Below are 19,866 nucleotides of genomic sequence, written 5' to 3' on the forward strand. Positions count from 1 at the left end.
GTATACAATCTAGGATGTAATGTTTACTTTCCACAATAAATCACTCTTCTTGAATCATCCTGCCTGTTTATGCTTTCCATTAACTTCCTTATTCTTAAATTTCATCAACAACACCTTACATGCTTGAGGAAACAATCAGTAGAGTATTCCACAGTGTAAAACAACATAATGCCTTTCTAAAGAATATAACCCTAGCTTTCTAATAATCACTGAATTATCTTTCACATTTTAGAACTCCTTAAGGCATTCTTCTTCACTCCAAGCTGTGAAGTTACAAGCAGCATTTATAGGAGACTCAGACTTCACTCCAAGGAGGCATTTAAAACTGAATTTTGACTCTGAGGCATTTAAAGAGACTGAGCCTCAGATTCAAACTTCACTCCAAGTACAACTTTGTGGTTTGGAGTGGATAAGACATTTAAGGGATCTATCCCTTAAATGCCTCATGTTTGCAATTTTCTATTTTTTGTGGCCATTTTTAATGTTTTCTGATTTCTACTCCTGCTTATCGACATTTTTGGAATTAATGATCTAAAATGGACAGGAATGGGTGAATTTAATTCAGATGACCATCAGGTATACTACTGTGGGCAAGAATCACTCAGGAGAAATGGAATAGTCTTCATAATCAATGAAAGAATAGGGAAAGCAGTATTGGGATACAATCCCCAAAATGACAGAATGATCTCAGTTCGAATCCAAGGCAAACCATTCAACATCACAGTAATCCAGGTCTATGCCCTAACCACTGTTGCTGAAGAGGATGAAGTTGACCAGTTCTATGAAGCCCTACAACACCTTCTAGAAGCAACACCAAAAAATGATGTGCTTATCATCATGGGGGATTGGAATGCTAAAGTAGGAGCCAAAAGATTACCAGGATAACAGGCAAGTTTGACCTTGGAGTACAAAATGAAGCAGGGCACAGGCTGGTAGAATTTTGTCAAGAGAATACAATGGTCATAGCAAACACTCTTTCCCAACAACCCAAGAGACGACTCTACACATGGACAACACAGAAATCAGATTGACTGTATGATCTGCAGCCAAAGATGGAGAAGTTCTGTAAGTCAGTACAAACAAGACCAGGAACCGATTGTGGTTCATATCATCAGCTTCTTGTTGCAAAATTTAGGCTCAAATTGAAGAAAGTAGGGAAAAGCACTAGGCCACTCAGGTATGAACTAAATCATATCCCTAACGAATATACAGTAGAGGTGAAAAATAGATTTAAGGAATTAGATCTGATAGACAGAGTGCCTGAAGAACTATGGACAGAGGTTCACAACATTGTACAAGAGGTAGCAACTAAAACCATCCCAAAGAAAAAGAAATGAAAGAAAGCAAAATGGCTGTCTGAGGAAGGTTTCCAAATAGCTGAGGAGAGAAGAGAAGTGAAATGCAAGATAAAATGCACCCAACTAGAAGAGTTAAGAATGCCTACTTAAATGAACAGTGCAAACAAACAGAAGAAAACAATAGAATAGGGAGATTTCTTCAAAAAAATTGGAGATATGAAGAGAACATTTCATGCAAAGATGGATAAGATAAAGGACCAAAATGGTAGGGACCTAACAGAAGCAAAAGAGATTTTAAAAAGTGGCAAAATAATACAGAAGAACTATACAAGAGTTGAACTATAAGGAAGGCTGAGCATCAAAGAATTGAGGCTTTTGAACTCTGGTGCTGGAGAAGACTTTTGCGAGTCCCTTGGACTGCAAGGCGAACAAACCGGTCAGTCCTAGAGGAGATCAGCCCTGAGTGCTCCTTAGAAGGCCAGATCCTGAAGATGAAACTCAAATACTTTGGCCACCTCATGAGAAGGAAGGACTCCCTGGAGAAGAGCCTAATGCTGGGAGCGATCGAGGGCAAAAGAAGAAGGGGAAGACAGAGAATGAGGTGGCTGGATGGAGTCACTGAAACAGTAGGTGCAAACTTAAATGGACTCCGGCGAATGGTAGAGGACAGGAAGGCCTAGAGGATCATTGTCCATGGGGTCGCTATGGGTCAGACACGACTTCGCACCTAACAACAACAAATTCCTGCTTATGTTGAATTGTACTCATGTAGTTCTATCCTTCATATTGTAAAGATTTCAGTTCGCTTAAAATATAATTCTGGTTTTTATTCTTATTTTACTGGCTGTAAGCAGCTTTGCTCAATATTAGAGAGCATTATTAATACATAAAATAAGCATCCTTGCCTCTGCAGGTGTTGTAGGGCTCCCTACTTATAGTCAAAACAGGGCAGGGACATGCAAATGTCAGCAGTTGCAAAAGAGCCACTCCATAGATGGTAGCAAGTGATTGATTCAAATCTCAGTATTACTGAGGGTTTCTTCCATTACTCATGCCTCATTGAGTATTTCCTCTGCCCTCTGGGCTTGCCCATAATTTCAGTTTCACTTGCTGGCAAACAGAATGAAGTCATAGAGATGGTAGTCTCCTGTTCTGCAGAGCTAAATGGAACACAGTTAACAGTTCCTGTTTGTGGTACCTGATGTCACCAAACTGTGATTCTACAAAGCAAACAAGGTCACGAACATTTGGCCAGTGGTAGCAATGTTTAGAATAGAATTACTGGTACTCACCAACAAAGATGGCAGAATCCCAACCAAGCTGCTTCCATAGGTGCCTGGAAATGGACTTCTCCTTGCAAAGGTTAATAGTCTATAAACCTTTGTCCTGTATGCTGAATACAGATATAATGGTGTGTGTGTGTGGGGGGGTGGGGTGTTTATTTTGTATCTCTATTGAGTTCAACACATGTATTTTTTTAAAATCACCATCTGTTATAGCAGCTTCAGGTTCAGCCAGCACAGATGTTGGTTCGACAGGGAATGCCGTGATTTAAAATCCAGATTACGTATTATTTACCACCAATATAGCTGCTCCATGACATCTTCCTTACCTCCTGAATTTTTTCAATTAAATAAACAACTGAAAAATATAGTAACAAAAAAATTCAGAACTCCACTGAAAAACAATAGAAGCAATTAATCTGGGCCACAATGGATAACAAAACTGGGCAGTTTTGGGCAATAATTTCAAACGCCTTTAGTAGTAAACCTCCATTAATAACAACAATCCCTTCTGAAATTTGGTACAAATACTTTTTGAACCTTCTCTGTGAAGAGAGGACAAATATGAAAGAGACCACAGAACCATTTGTAACAGATGCCCCAGAATAACCACCAGTATCACCTAAGGAAATCTTAGTACTAATAAGCCAATTAAAGTCTGGGAAGGCACCTGGCCCTGAGGTAATACCTCCTGAATTACTGAAGACCCACCCTGATTGGTGGGTTCCACCTTTGGCTGCCATATGCACTATGATTAATAAATCTGGCATTGTGCCAAAACCATGGACAAATGCACTTGTAGTCCCTATTTTTAAGAAGGGAGACTACTCTACCAGAAAACTATAGACTAATCAGTCTCCTTTCTGTCATGGGAAAACTCTATGCCAAACAGCTATTAAATAACCTTCTCAAATGGATCTCTGAAAATAAGATCCTTGGCCCTGAACAAATGGGGTTTTGTGCAGGAAAGTCCACCCTAAACCATTATGTCACCCTGACCCACTTAGTTAATAAATATAGCAGTAAAAACAGAGCCAATTTTTTGTTGCTTTCTTGGATCTTAAGGGAGCATTTGATCCCATCCCCAGAGACTTGCTATGGAACATGTTGGCTGATCTGAACATAGATAAAAGGTTACTGTCAAGTCCAACTGCAAATTGCCTCAGAACCCTGACAGAGCTGGCAGGAGGCTGCAGAGTGCGCTCCCTCGCCCTCGCCTTCCCCCCCCTTCAGGCCTGCTGTGAAGGAGCCTCTGACAGGCCCTGACTGAGGGAAGGAGGCCTTTCCAAGAGCAACACAGGGGAGCCTCAGGGCATTCCTTTTGAGGGGGGGGGGGCTTTCCCCTTCTGCCAAACAGTTGGCTGACAGGGAGGCCGCAGAAAAGCCCCTTCTCTAAAGTGACTGTTTATAAGCTTGACCTGGTAAATAAAAACTCCTATGAACTCAAAGACAAAAGTGGCCCAGAGTTTGAAGTGTATTTAGTTTTACAGGTAAGTAGACAATGAGACTTTGGGGGAAACTAGGTGATCCACCTTTATTAGGCCACAACTTGGCTTTGCAGACAACAACAGGGATTGCAGTTGCAAGCAGTAGATCTCAGGCTTCAGAAGGGCAAAATCACCAGCCAAGCAACCAAGTGGATTCTGGGGCCATGTGCATTCCTTTTGAAGGGGTGCATGAGAGGGGGGAGAGCTTTCCCTTCAGCCTAACTGCCTAGAGATGAGCTGTACTTCCAGGGGATTCTCAGACCCCACTTGGAGGCTGGCTTCCCTAAACCTCATGGGGATACAATGCTACCCAGTCACCCCTCCAAAGTAGCCCTTTTTGCCTGCAGAGCTGGTCTGTATAGTCCGGAGATGAGCAGCAATTCCAGGCCCCACCTGGAGGTTGGCTACCCCTGGTCTGAACATATTCTTTGAAGTGTTAAAGTGGGGCCTCAAAGTGTGTAATGCCCCCACAGCTACCTAGAACCCACCTGACATATTTTAGGTCAAGAAAACATTGCAGAGAAGAGATAAGGTTGCCAGATTGGTGTAGATTCATCTTCTGGAATTTCACACTACCTAGGTGTGCATAAACCTGACTAAGGTCAAGACTGCTGTGCACAGAGGGACCCCCTCTTATGGTTGCCATCTTCCAAGTGAGGCTCTCTACCCCACCACCCTCACGGAGAGTCTGCTATGCGGAGAGGAAGGGAAGCTGATTGGAAACTGCTTTGAGACACCTGAAGCCTGTTGGGTCACTGCAGCCCATTCCCAGTTTTCTCAGACCTCTCACAGCCCCACATCCCTCACAGGTTGTCTATTATGAGGAGACGAAGGGAAAAGTGGTTTGTAAAAAGTGGTTTGTAAACCACTTTGAGACTCCTTTGGGTAGTAAACAGCAGGGTACAAAAATCCAGCTCTTCTTCTTCTGAGCAGCTGTAAAAGAAGCATTTGGCCACATAACATTTTATCAACAGTAAAAAAAATGGAGACAGAAGAAGCAGGGTAGACACCATGTGTATTAGGGCAGGGGGGACAAGAAGGTAAATGATATTGAATACAGACCTGTGAGGGATTGGTTGCCATGCAATTTCCCCCTAAGAAGAGTCTCCAGTCTGATTTCCCCTTCACATATCTGAAGACATGGCTCTGGAAAGCTCATCTGTAACCACTATGCCGCAATTCCCAAAGGTCAGTCTTCTCCCACACTCAACGAACATTCCACACCACAGGTTCTTGACACCCATATCTCCACACCCATATCCTCATTTGTTACCATGCCACCACAACCTCCCACACAACACACATTCAACCCCCATGCCCTTACAGACTGGACAACTCTTCCCCTTCGTCTTACCACTGACAAGGTCTGGCGCCAGTTGTATTCCTGGATACAACAGGCTTTGCCTCTAGTTGATATATAAAACTATAAAACACAGAATATTAGATATTGAATTTCAAATGCTGAATGAAGCAGCTAGCAAAACGTGCTCTCCACTTTTTCTAGGCATCTCTCCACCATCTGATAAATTAGCATTTTATTTCTCTCACCTTGTTATTCCCCAACAATGCAGGGCTTTTATGCTTGCCAGGCTTAACATCCTTCCATCAGCAGTTATGGCAGGGAGATTTCAGAAGACTCCTTACACACAGAGGCACTGCCCATGTAAACAAGGTTCTATAGAAACCATACAGCATGTCTTTTTTTTACTGCCCCATATACAATGCCATTTGGGCTAAAGTTCTAGACTCACTTCTAGTTAAATGTATTGGCTACTCTGAAAAATGCAAGGTACCGTTCCTTCTTTCCAATCAGGATCCAGATACAATTGATAAAGTGGCTAAATTCTTACAAATGGCAATTAAACTGCGTGAACTTAAGAACCAAACACTGTATTCTGATTTGTCTTATTTTTTATGCCAATAAAGGTTGTTGTTGGTTCAGACAGCATAAAGGGCAGAACAAAATATAGAAAGCTTACAAAACAAACTCTAGTTCTGCCCTTGCTATGCCCTTAACCACCACTACCTCACATGTTGGAAAAAACTGTCATGACATCACGATGTCCCCTGTGGGATTGTCATGCTAGCATTACAGTGCTCCATTAGCGTAAGGGAATTAGTGTAAGGAGATGTAGCAAGAACTTGGGATCTCCACCAATTTGGGGGGGATTATTCCCTTAGAGAAACTCAAATAGATGTTGAACTAGAAGGCTTTTTATTATGGGGAATTAAAGAGAGAGAACAAATACACGAAATCACACTGAAACACACGCACACATATGACTTACTAAGAAAATAAAGGAGGAAAAGAGGGAGTACCCTATATACTCGCATATAAGCCGACCCACATATAAGCCGAGGCACCTGATTTAACCACAAAATCTGGGCAAACTTATTGACTTGCATATAAGCCGAGGGTGGGAAATGCAGCAGCTACTGGTAAACTTGCATGGTGGCCTGTTTAATCCATGCTCCATCATCACAGGCTCTCCCATCCAGCCTCCCCCCAACAAATATAAAAAAGTCAAGAGGATGAATAGCTGCTTACTTTGAGTAAGCCTCAAATTGTAGTCTTAACTAAAGTATGTCCTCAACAAGTAGCGAAACTGGATTGCCCTTAAAGGCTGCACCTGAATCCTTGAGGTTCAGCAGCCTGGCTTTGCTTGTAGAGAAGGTGTCTTCTTCCCTGCTATTGTTACTTGGTATTATGAGAACATAACCTATTGCTAAGAAGGGTCACACTGATGCTGGTTTTTTTTCACCTAAAATCCTGATTGGATGCTACTCTAACTTGCAACCAGGATACTATTGACCTAACTCTAAATTGGTACCTGAAATTGATTGATCTTTTGCATAGGTTCCCATATGGGAATTTCCCATAAAGTATCCATTTTTGTCTATGTCAAATGTCAGCATTTTGTCAGTCAGTCAGTCAGCATTTTGTCTGCCTTTGCCTACTCATTGCCTTATGCATTTGTGGACTCACAAACTACTCAAACACAAGCGTCCTTGTTCTTAAATTGGCATGCAGCCCAATACAATGTAAGTTTAGGAAGAAATAGATCCCAGACCAATCAAACAAGGGTAAATTCAAAGTGGCCACAGACAGAAAATCAAATGTGTCGCTAAATAGCTTTCAAAGTGTTCCAGCATGCTATTCCTGAGCTGCTTGTGGGAGGGCAGTATACAAATCTAATAACTTATAAATAATAATAAATAAAAGATAGTTATAATACACCGGGTACCCATAAAACACATTTCTGTATAAAAAGTAGGTTTACAACTGCCCAGTAAGAGACAAGACATAATCATGATTAACAATCCTATTTCCTGTGCCTATGAATCAACTGTGTAAGGGCCTTGTCAAAAGGAAAAACCATTTGGTCTAAGACATATTGGCATCAGTTAGAGAGACTCCACATTTGGTCCCTTGTGATTCTCAGGGTTGGTGGAGATTTGGGAAAAAATATAACCTTCCCACCAAAATCAATGGTATCTGTAGATACTCTACTTTTCTCTGGACTGTACCCATATATGCATAAATATCCCTTAAAAATATTTGCATTTCAAACTACTCACAGTTCAATATCAGAAAAATTCTTGGAGATTCCACTGTACAAGGTAATTTCCCGCCTCACCTCCATTGGGTCTGTCTGAGTTTGTGGTGAGATATTAATCATTTCCTTTAGCATCAAATGTGTATATAAGCACATCAAGGTTCTACTCAGAACATCTCAGAAACCTGAAGTATTTTGTACTGCCACAATGCTATACAACTATTTGATTTTCCTGTGCATTGGAGCTTATGCTAGTTGTAAACTAATATGCAATCTAGAAATACAATCAAGTGTTTGTGAAATTCAGAAGAATTTTTGTGAAATTGAAAAAGAGGTACACTACAATTGCAGAAAGAAGTAATCTATATTTGTTTCAGTTTTAAAATCTTGTAAATGTTCCATTTTCAAAATTTTCTTCTATATTTTGTTCATTACAGCTTCACAGTCATCTACAAAACTCAGAAGAGGTAAGAAACTTACATGTCTGCTTTTCCGAAGGAAGCAAAATAGTGATAGAATGGAAGGAATGAAGGAAATCAGATTTATACACAGGAGTAGATCTCTTCCAGCTACAATATTCAGTAATCCAATTGAATCTGTATGAAATAGTCAGATAATCATTCAAAATGGCATTGGGAGGGGGGTGGTATTAGATGAATTACCCTTCTCTGTTCAGGACTGGGCCCTTCTAAACTAATGTGCTTCTTGGGATACCAGAATCCACAATCTAGATATATTTACAAAATAAGGCTTGCAGTGATCAATAAATCAAGTGGGACTCCTATTTTTTCTTTTAAGTGTTAATTTCCATTTTATCATTTGCTATTTTCAGATACGGCTAGATATTCCAGTAAACCTAGAGGTAAGAACTTGAAATTTCACTTCTCTGACAAAAAATATTAAATTTCAGATCATGTTTGGGCTGCCATGGGAACAGTTGTTTCTGCTGATGAGCAGTGAGTAGAAATGATAGGAAAGTGGTTGGGGTTTAGGTATTCTTGAAACAACAGATATCCATCACTTCCCCCCAATTTGTACTATTCTGAAAGATGGAGTTATTTATGAAAATAATGGACACTCTTCAAATACGTTGGACATGAACCAAGCCACACTTATGCTCATCAATTTCATTGAAATGTCAATGTCCTGAACAGGACAGATGTTAGAATATCAAAGCAACCATTTTACCTTTTAGATATGAATAAGAGATTTCAATAGCTATCCATTCTGTAAGAAACAGGGAAAAGTCTTGGAGTCTTCTTGAATCCAGACTTACTGCTGGATAGCAGCTGGCAGCTGCTGTGAGGAATGCCTTTTCTCTACTAGTTAGCCAGCTGCAGCTTGTGCTGAGCACAAATTATCTGACCAATATGGTACATGACCTGGATAAGTCTAGATTAGATGCAATGTTATATGAGGCTGTTCCCGAAAACTGTTCCAAAACTTCAATTAGTTTGAATTGGTTTAATTATGTGTTTTGTTGCTTTTAATGTTTTTTTTAATAAATCTTCATTAGGTATGTTTTTAATTAGGTGTCTACCTTGGTTGCCCTTATGAGGGCAGAAAGGCAGGGTATACATTTGGTTAAATTAATAAATAAAAATGACAGAGGCATCACTTTGCATAGCATGCACTTCTACTGTGTTGACATCTTTGCTAATCATATATTTTTTAAGTGTGGCAGTACATTGAAACATAACAGGAGTGGTAGAAATGCAATAAATATACTGCTGTCACAATTCATGTTTGTTCCTTCATGTGGGCCCAGATTTAGAATTCCACTGGGATGCCCTATGATTAGGTATCTTCTCTATACACTAAGCATGCTCCAAATCTGGACATGCGAGAAAGAACAAACATGATTTGTGACAGCCATAGACACACATGCTCCACCTACAAGTGGAAATGATAGGAAGCTATGCAGGAATAACAGATTAGGTCCTGCCTTGTAGAATAGTGGTCTCTAAATTCCATACCTGTGAAGCAGTGCATAGAAATGGTATGCTTACTGATATGGACAAAATGTAACTACATTTATAACTACATAATGCTCTCATTCCAGGAAGCATGTACAAGATTTATCTTGAACACATATATCAAATTGTTGAATCAGTCATCTGTGAAGATTACTCAGGAAAATGTAACCACAGACTACAACAACATACTCTATCGCCTTCAATCTCTGGCTGAAACCTGGCCTACAGAGGATGTAAGTCTGTTTTTCTGTGAATTTCCATAATAGCATAATCTATATTTTGAGTTTCACTGATAGTTTTACAGACAACTTGAACAACAGTGGTAAGGTTAGCATTAGTAAATCGGCCCTGTAACATTTCTCCCCAGGGCCCAGCAGGCTTCTCTCACCCCTCTCTGACAAATGGCCATCAAGCAGGCAGGTGAAACACATCCCTGAACGGAGGTTGTGGTAGAAAGTCAATCTTTTTCTCCCCAGCTTCTCAGTTAGGCAGGATCAGGAGTTCGCATTTGGACAGTCCTGCCACCACCACTGTCTCTGTGATTTTCCCTGCTCCCAGTCACCACCAAGGGGTTCAGCCTCCCAGGGGTTGCTGTATAGATCTGTTAACGAAAAATCAACATTATGTCTATTATCACAACACCCTTGAGTGAACCAGAATGCAGTCTAAAAAAAGAACTAAAATATGGGAAAGGTTACTAAGCCAGTAAAAACTTAACGTTCCTGAACTCCCCAATCCTGCCTCACTAGAAGTATGCAGACAGGTGCATGGATGCTTGTCCTTCAGCACAACTTCCTACTGTTATATACACATGGGACAGCTCCTTTTCAGGTCTCCTCCTGTGTGTACCAAGGAAGGCAGTAGACAATCTGAACCTCAGGTTCCTGGGTTTTGTTGTAAAAGTAGCTCTTCCAACTGGATGAGGTCTTTCCTAGCTCAGCTGTCGACTTTTGGGCCAGTCAGTCTCCATATTTGTCAAACATTTGCCCCTCTGCCTCTCAGTTATGACACCCATCGTTTTTTGCAGACTCATAGCATCCAGAGTTACAATAGTCCATCCAGATGCCATTGATCCAATTTGGTGTTCTGAATCTGTTCTATCATAGGCAGTCTCAACATGAGGAACCGTGTGGAGTGGTGGCAGCTCTTTCTGAAACAATGTTTTAAAATAACTGTACAGCCAGTCCAGTCGCCAGTCAGAAGCCCTGCTGAGCAGAAGCCCCACCCAGAATCACCCACTTTATAAAAAGATTTTGAGGATATCAGGAAAGGGGTCACTGGGCAGAATTGCATGCACGTGTTGGAGGCCCCTGGTCTAAGCAGATAGATAGGGTCTGGGCTTAGGCTTTGAATGTAATTTTCAACATAAACTTTCTCTTGAACAAAACAAACAGGACCAGAACTGCAGCACTAAAGAACAAAGCAACCGGAATCTCAGAGACAATCTTGGTGTATTCCTCCTGCAAGTCTTGCCCACTTTTGTAGACCTCAGACAGACAACTTGCCCTGTTGGTACCCTGCCGAAGACACGGGGATGCTAATAGGTTTAAAAATGAAATCACACTCTCTAATGTATGCCAAACACAATATGTGAAGATTGTGATTATCTGCATGTTTACTTGCAGGTATAAGCTATGTGAAAAGTTATGCTTCCTGTCAAGAGGAACAGCTCAATCTATTTAAAACTGTGTACATGAAACTATTTGCCATTTTAAAATATGTGTATATTTATTTATATATTATAATATTTATAAAATAATTATTTATTTGTGTTCATGATAAAGAGCATGATCTTACTGTTCAAATCACTTCGTGTTGAACTTAGTTCTGTATGGCCTTTAATGAAACAGCCCCCATGGCTGCACTTATTTCAGATGGGATATTTAGAGAGAGGTTTGTCTGGCCTATTGTGTCTTGGAGGTCCTCATTCGTCTCCAACCACTTCAACCCCTTAATAACACTCTCTTGCTTTAAGGATGCCTTCATTCTCTACTAGGTAGAGGCGTGAGGAAGGATTTTTCTAGCACATGCCTCTCTTAATTGTCCTCCTGTGGATCATGGCTATGACATTAATGTTAAAAATGTGATGGTTGGGGTGGAATGAATGAGGGTTTAAAATTATATAACATGCCTGTTCTGTGTTTTAATCATAACTTAATTAATTTATTTATTTATAGATTACGCATTATTTATATGGCATCTGACAGGACAAAGATAAATTGAAATTGTAGCATTGTGAATTTGAATAAACCTTTGTGTACAAATATGCAGCTTGATAGTTATGATATACTAGAAACAAAGCCCATTTATAAAAATGGGCATATTTGGGGGGGGGGAAGGCTGCACGGGCGGGTGCCTTGTCAGCAGCGGCAGCAGAGCAGGGGCGCGGCGGCCGAGCAGGAGTGCGGCATTGACGCTCCGGAGCTGGTGGGTTGCAGCGAGGCCCCTCTCTGGGGGGTGGTGCGGGCTGTCGGAGGGCCAGGGAGAACGGTGGGTGGGCCGCCAAAGCGACGGGCGGCAGTGCGGCATGAAGGGCTGCACTGGCGGCAGACGCACAGGCGCCCGCCGCCTAGTGGGGCGAGGCGGCCATATTAGTGGCCCCTAAAGAGGGAGCCCACCGTGTGGATGCGGCGGGCATGTTGGATTGGCGGCAGCTCCTCTCTGGGGAAGTCCCATAGCTGGGCGTAGGGAAAGAAGCAGGGCCGCCGTGTCTTTGATGCAGCGGTCCTGCTTCTTTCCTGGTGGCCAGGACTTACCTTGCCAGGAGCGCAGAGGCGAGGACAGCTGACTCTGGAGACGGCCGACTCTCCGGAGCACTCATCCAAGGACAGGCCAAGTAGCTAATGGGCGTGGCTCCCAATTGGCCACTTGGCCCTTGAGTGCCACTCCGACGGGTGAATCAGGAGCCGCTTCACATCTCCAGATTCGCCCCTCTGAGTTTTTATCACGGACAAGGTCCGCCCCCTCTCCCCCCTTTAGCCCTTAGCCTTTTATTTATACCGCTCCGCTGGAGTGGTGTAAAGATTATTAGAAATCATTGATGACAATCTATTGTAAATATTCTACTTCAGTGGTGGCCAAACTGTGGCTCTCCAGGTGTCAATGGACACATGCTGGCAGGGGCTCATGGGAATTATAGTTCATGTACATTTGGAGAGCCACAGTTTGGCCACCCCTGTTCTAGTTCACTGTGGTTTGTTCTGGTTTAACTCTCTCTGTACCTCTGCCACCGAGCATTGATTTTTGTAACCCACACTAAGTTTCATATACTGGCATATATATTATTGATAATTATGGGGGAAAGGTTTGAAATCAGATTATCTTCTAATGATAATCTCAGATCGATGTTAGTGACTGTTGCCCATTCCACGCACGGTGGATAATGCACCTTCAGTGCACTTATGAAGTAGATATTCCTGTTTTGGGCAGGAAAATCCAGCTGCAAAAGGATATCACTGGGCTCAAGTAGACACACACTTCTTCTTCTTGCTACACCAGCACCAGTAAACTACTTTGTACACTTAACCAGCAGAGTTCCCATACCTGCTATGCCAATGCTGGGGCAAAGTTCTCATTCATTTACATGTAACATTTTGACGTCATTTTCATAAAGTGTAAATTCATATTACAAGTGAAGAATCATGATTAAATGCTTTCCCTTTCAAATAAAAAGGAAACATCTATCTTCTTTTCCATATTTTCTATCCATATAATAAAATGTATCCCATGACCACTGATGACTCATTTCTGAAATCAGGAGGTGATCGACCCTGAGTAGGGGTATTCCGACAATAGGATAAACACAGTCTAAGGGATCTGCCCAGCAACCGCTGACAAGAGCAGACTGTCTTTTTTTCCTTTTGTATAATATGTCCTACTCAGGGAGTAACTGCTTCCTTCCCACCTGGAATTTCTCCATTGATGCAATCAGACAGGGTGAGGCGAAACGGCTGCTGCTCTTACTGGCAAGGGACTGCTGGTTGGGGCCATACTGGCTGCCAGGGACTGTTTGGCTCCTGCACACCTGCCTGGCACATCTCCAGGGGTCACCCATCCCAGGACACGGTTTGGCTTCTGCGGAGCACTCTGGCCCCACTCTCCTTCGCTGATTTGCGCACTACCACATACTACATTATTGCTTTACATGCAAATGATAGCACAGCTGGAAATATGTCATCATCTATGAGCAAGGCATTCTTGACCTTTATAACTGGACAGGTGGCTAGTATGGCCATTCCCAAACAGCCACTAAAACCTTCTCTTACCATTTCAGCAGTTTTTATCTCATTATAAGCTTCTGCCCAGGTACCTCATGAATACAAGCAGGGCATGTTTAGAGGCCAAAAATGCCACAGGGACTTTGATGTGATCTTATAGCAGAATCATAGCACAGAATCAATACATATAGTAGTCCTAGCAGTAGTATACCGAAGATCCTAAAAGTATTTGTTATATTTGTTACAATATTCCATGTAATTACCCTGTGACGTTCTATGTAAACCGCCCAGAGATACATATGGAAAGGTGGTATAAAAATCTAAATAAATAAACTGATAAGCTACAAAGTCTAATCCTTAAATGATGCCCTAGCACCTCCAGAGAAGGCAAATAGCCCTGGTGATTCAGGGTGTAACTCCTTAATGTAATTTCTTCTTATATATTTGTGTTGCAAATCCCAGCAGTGGGGTTATTGTTGCTTAAAATGCATAGAGCTCCACTTTCTAGACCTTACCTTATTGTGCAGCTACTACTACATATACAATACAATACAAAAATCTTTAATAGCATCCACAATACAAAACAATATACAAATCAGTTCTGCAATACAAGTCAGAAAAGCTGTAAGGAAAATTACAGCAGGCAAGGGAGCAGCAAACACAAAAATTCAAAACCAGTGACATCTACCTCTTTAACCTGTGGGTCATCACCATAGACAAAAACTTGGCTATGTCAAGTGCTGACAAAACTCACAACCAAAACTTCTATAAGAAGAAAGCTTTAATTGGCAGGAGATCAGAACACCATAACGTTCGAAGTCAAATCTGTTCGATATAAGAACAGCAGGCACTTATCAATACTTTTCTCCCGCCCAAAACTTGAGCATTCCCAAGGGAGGGGGGGAACCCCTCACCCAGGTGTCATCCCAGGCTTTCTGCCAAGGTGTTAAAGTTAGCGCAGCCTTGGTCAGGCCGGCGCCTCAGACTAGCTGATAAGCTGTTTACAGGAACCGGGGTAACATTGTTTCACAGTAGGGGGAATATGCAGTGTGAAAATGCAAGGATCAAAGCAATGGGGAATCAAAGGCAAAACTACAAGCAGGGGTTTTGGTTACATGGGAACGTTTTGGTTACATGGGAACGTTCCAGCAAAGGCACAGCACAGACACAGCAAACAAGATGGAGTCAGACAGGTTCACTGAACATTAATCATGGCAGGGAGCAGGGACTGATCCTGACAGGCTACCCGCTCAGTGGTCTCCGAGCAACCATCAACAAGCAGCAACTTGAGCCCTGCCATCCAAGACACCAGGGAAAGGTAAAAGTGGGGAGATCAAGTCAGAACGTTTGTTGTTATACAACTCACATCACAGAGTGATATGGCAAATTGAGTCTGATTCTTTATGGCAATACCTGCAGATTCTTTCATACTGCTACATGTATCAGTAACATCTTGTAACTGATCACTTCACTGATCTGCTGCTTCCTCAATCACAGACATCACAAAGCCTGTTGTGTACAGCCTATTGGAATACACAAGATCTGTAGTATGCATGATTCAACAGTACATATGAAGAATATCCTACAGGGGGCATCAAGAGAGACATTTAATTAGCATATTTAGATCATAAACTTCCCGGTATTTTTTCAAATGCTCTCCTCCAGTGTCCTAATTAGCTCATTGGAGACTTCCTGTTCCTCTGAGCATATTTCCTTTCTGCTTGCCTCCATAACAAACACAGTGACTGAAGAACAACAGTTAGATCTATCCTCTTTCTATATAAAGTTGTTTCTCTTCATAATAAAACTATTTTAGTCTTTAAGCAGCTTTATGCTTTACTCCCCTTTGCATATTTAAACTCTGACAACACAGCCAAGCTGTGTTATACAACTACATTTCTTCCAGATTCAGGGCCCACTACCAAGCATGCTGAAAACAACAATGAAGCGAATAAATGAGTTAACAAGGTTGGGCTGGGCTGGAACACACCAAGTTCAAAAGGCAAAGGGACAGATAGTTGCCACTTATGATAGAAACTCTCTAATGCATCATGGACAGTACCTTTTTCCCATGAGGCTTTTCTCTCAGCAGCTTTAGGTTCTAGGCCCAAGCAGTTAGAATTGCCATAGCTCATCTTCTCAAATCATGGCAATTTAATTTGCAAATTTTACCTATTATTCTTTTGCCTGCTCCAGAGGAGTATCACAAAAATGAAGATGGGCATTATGGCCTTGCACATGTCAGGTTAGGAAGTTTGAACTGCAAAAATATTGTTTTGTTAAAAATACAAATATTTATTATAATTACTAATTATAGTAATTAGTAATTTATAGTAATTTATTATAATTACTAATTTCAGCCTGGAGAAAAGGAGGTTGAGAGGGGACATGATAGCCCTCTTTAAGTATTTGAAAGGTTGTCACTTGGAGGAGGGCAGGATGCTGTTTCTGCTAGCTGCAGAGGAGAGGACACGCAGTAATGGGTTTAAACTTCAAGTACAACGATATAGGCTAGATATCAGGAAAAAGTTTTTCACAGTCAGAGTAGTTCAGCAGTGGAATAGGCTGCCTAAGGAGGTGGTGAGCTCCCCCTCACTGGAAGTCTTCAAGCAAAGGTTGGATACACACTTTTCTTGGATGCTTTAGGATGCTTAGGGCTAATCCTGCGTTGAGCAGGGGGTTGGACTAGATGGCCTGTATGGCCCCTTCCAACTCTATGATTCTATGATTCTACTAGCTTCAAAGCCCGTTCTGGGCCCTGGCCAGGCAGCTTAAGGTGGCATTGGGCTGCAGCTTGCAGCTGGATCAAGTGCCAGTTCGTTAGCAGGCCCAGGACAGAGCTCCTTAGCAGGCACTCAGCAGGCCAGGAGGCCCTCAGCAAACCTTCCACCACAACCATTTTCCTAGGGCCCTCTCCCCTTACCTGCTGAGGCGTGTCCGAAAGCACAGTGGCTAGAGTACAGGGTCGGAGGGCGGGAGCTGCAGGGGCAGGGCCAATCAGGGTGCAGCCAGCTTTGCTTTGCTGGATGCACTGATTGGCCCTATTCCAACTTGGCCAGCCAGACACGTCCCACCCACCAAGCTGTTTCATAAATATATATTAAAGGAACGTGGGTTCTTCCACAGGCCAGAGAGCACAGTGGGTGCAGGCAAGGGCTGGCTCGGGCTAGCCCTGTGCATAATCGGAGGAGCCGGGCCTTCCTGCCCAGCTCTTCCCCCAACCTACAGCGTCCCTGCAGGGACGCCTCTCACTCCTGCCAGCTCTGTGGCTCTGACAGGGACATCCCCCCACCCCCACCATGGTGGGAGAGCAGCATGCTGCTTCCCACCATCATGCAGCAGAGGGGCTATGTCCCCGATCCCCACCCCGGTGCCACTGTCAGCGCTTCAGCACGCGCCCTGCACTTCCAGCTCCACGTTGCCTGCACGGGGCCATTGAACTGGGGCAGCCATCGTGCACCCCAGAAGCTCCACCCCCCTGCTTCCAGCTCCAGCACAATGACACAGCGGCAGCTCAGCATAGCTGCTGCCGTGCATAATTGGTCTATGCCAGGTTTTCTGTTTTCTCTGACTATTTTTCCAAAGGAAGAAAGGCAATGTCTCCTCCTTACTTTAAGAAACAAATTGCCAAGCTTGGAAAGAGAGAGAGCAACCAGTTTCTCCTTCCCCTCTCCCTGTGAAGTATGTGTGGGCTGATCTTTAACTCTTTCTTTTAGACAGATTTTTTTATTTTATATCTAGTTTAAAATAAAAAGTTCACATGTCATATTTTGCAGTTGTAATTCACAGTAGAAATTAGAATGGCTGTTTTAACATTTTATTGCATCATATTAACAGCTTTCAATACCAAATCAGTGTTAGCATAAGCTGTAAAAACTCAAGGGTTTCACGCTACAACTGCGGCATGAATATTAGTGTTTCAGTGGTGGAAGCTGCCAGACCTACCTGAGATGACAGACTGGCTTGATAAAACTGGAGAACTTTGCAAAATGGCCAAGCCAATGAGCTTAGTGAACGAAGACCATTGGAAGAGTTCCAAGACCACTGACACTTCTATATGGACTATATAAGCAAGTAGTCTCTATGACATGTATTAGCTTAGACAATTAATTGGAGATTGTTATATTAACTGTAAATCTGATTTCTGTTTTTTCCTATCTTATTTCTAATAAATAAAGATAGAAAAATACTCAAAATATTTTAAGCACTTGTAATACATTTTAGCACTGATGGGATAGCAGACCATTTATAATATGAGTAACCAGAAGACAAACAATCCCTAAAGATTGTTTAGAAAAAGGGTGCTGATGGTAATTAAGTTTACACCACAAAAAAAGAATGGTTCGAAATGAGTATAATAACAGAAGAAAGAACCTACCCTAGGCTATAATAAACAATTTCAAAATAAATGTAACTAAAAATATGTTATCTCTTCTTTTAATAGAACAACCAAAACGGCCTCCAGATTAAAACTGTTTTCAAGTGAGTTTTCATCAGTGGTTGTTTTTCAACTTAATGTTTGTTAGTGAAGTCCTTCAATAGGATCAATTCTTCTTGGCAGAATTTAAATAATATATATATGGCCTTTGGCTCACAGGTACGGGGAAGTTTAGTCGAAAGACTAATTAAGTTAGCATGGCTATATGCATAGACCGAATGTCAATGAGGAATACATACAATATGACGTAAAATCTTCCCCTTGGTTTCTGAGGTTTTATGAAGCTTGTGATGTTCCAAGATACAATCAATGAATTATCGTGTGTGCTTTCTAAAAACTGACATATCTTTTTCCTGATGGTAAGTTCAGTACTAGACATTCAGTTTTTATCCATTGTGATGATGAAATAAATACATGAAAGAGGCAAAACTCAGACCACTTCTGCACTGAGGACTCATCCAGCTGTCCTTCCACGATGATTCCTGTTTTTAAAGTTTGAGATTGTAATCTGGACCATTCCCTCTTTTTGACCCCGAATTGTGCCACAGATTACTTCTACACTGAAGTCTGAGGAACAAAAAGTGGAAACTTCATGACAGCCTTTAAAAAAAATGTGTCACATGTTGAAAATGCCCAGTCATCTGCAAGTGCCATTTTGTTGTCTTTGAATGCCCCCCTTTCCAAGTCTGAAATCATTCTGTTTTTTTTAAATCACCCCAATTGTGTTATGATACTAAACCATAATAAAACAAAAAGGTGAGTTGTCATCTCGGGCCATTTCCACACATGCACACCTTGGAGCTTGCTCTCCCCCAATCTAAGCCACAGCCATCCTCTGCAGCATGGAGTTAGATTGGGGAAGCAAGGAGACCTTGGTGCTCTAGCAGCCAATCTGAGAGTTTACCACAGGAGGTGGCTATGGCTCGCATTAGGGGAGGGAAAGCACCAAAGTCCCTTTGCTTCACCAATCTGAGCCACAGCCATTCCCTGTGGTGTAGGCTCAGATTGGTGAAGCAAGTGAGTTTCAGTGCTTCACATCTGACAGCTTCTCTGTGCAGCACTGGGGAGGCACATGCGCCTCCACCCATCCTTCAGGAACGAAAAAAAGCTTTGCTTGTTACAATGTAGCAGCATTGTAATGCAATAACCCATTTTAAAAAATTCACCTTGTGGGGAGGAGGAGACGAGGGAATGTGAAATGAAGGGAAGCTATTGGGAGGAAGAGACATATGGAAGACAGGAGTGCTAGGGTGCTTTTTCCATGAGAGGGGGAGGCAGGGGGAGGGAGGATGGCAATGAGGAAAGGGGCATGTCCAAACACTCAAAATATTTCATGGTGGGTGCCATGAAAAATGAATGCACACATTTCCGCATTGGCCTTGATTCAGACCACATTTGCTCCTGGTTCAAGAAGTGAAAAACAGATTTCTGAGGATTCCCTTGCTGCAAATCAAATCTGTGCCTAAAAAGGAGAATTTCAGTGTGGAAATGGATGAAAAACTCAACCATATGCAAATGCAAATCTGAGCCCAAACCCTCGTGTGGAAGCAGTCTCAATGTGGCAGCTGAATATAGTCAAGAATTTTTGTCAGTATAAGTCTATCCAGAAT

At 42.2% G+C, this 19,866-nt stretch overlaps 1 long non-coding RNA gene across 1 annotated transcript; it reads left to right on the plus strand.

Annotated features, from left to right (window-relative positions):
• The first annotated feature begins 7,844 nt into the window (after positions 1–7,844).
• Positions 7,845–11,495, plus strand: LOC143831265 (uncharacterized). The gene is made up of 5 exons (XR_013228775.1): positions 7,845–7,959; positions 8,063–8,092; positions 8,458–8,487; positions 9,688–9,834; positions 10,996–11,495. It is a non-coding gene; the product is annotated as an uncharacterized LOC143831265 (long non-coding RNA).
• Positions 11,496–19,866: the final 8,371 nt, after the last annotated feature.

Source organism: Paroedura picta, chromosome 3 (genome assembly GCF_049243985.1).
Source record: "Paroedura picta isolate Pp20150507F chromosome 3, Ppicta_v3.0, whole genome shotgun sequence".
Lineage (NCBI taxonomy): Eukaryota > Metazoa > Chordata > Lepidosauria > Squamata > Gekkonidae > Paroedura > Paroedura picta.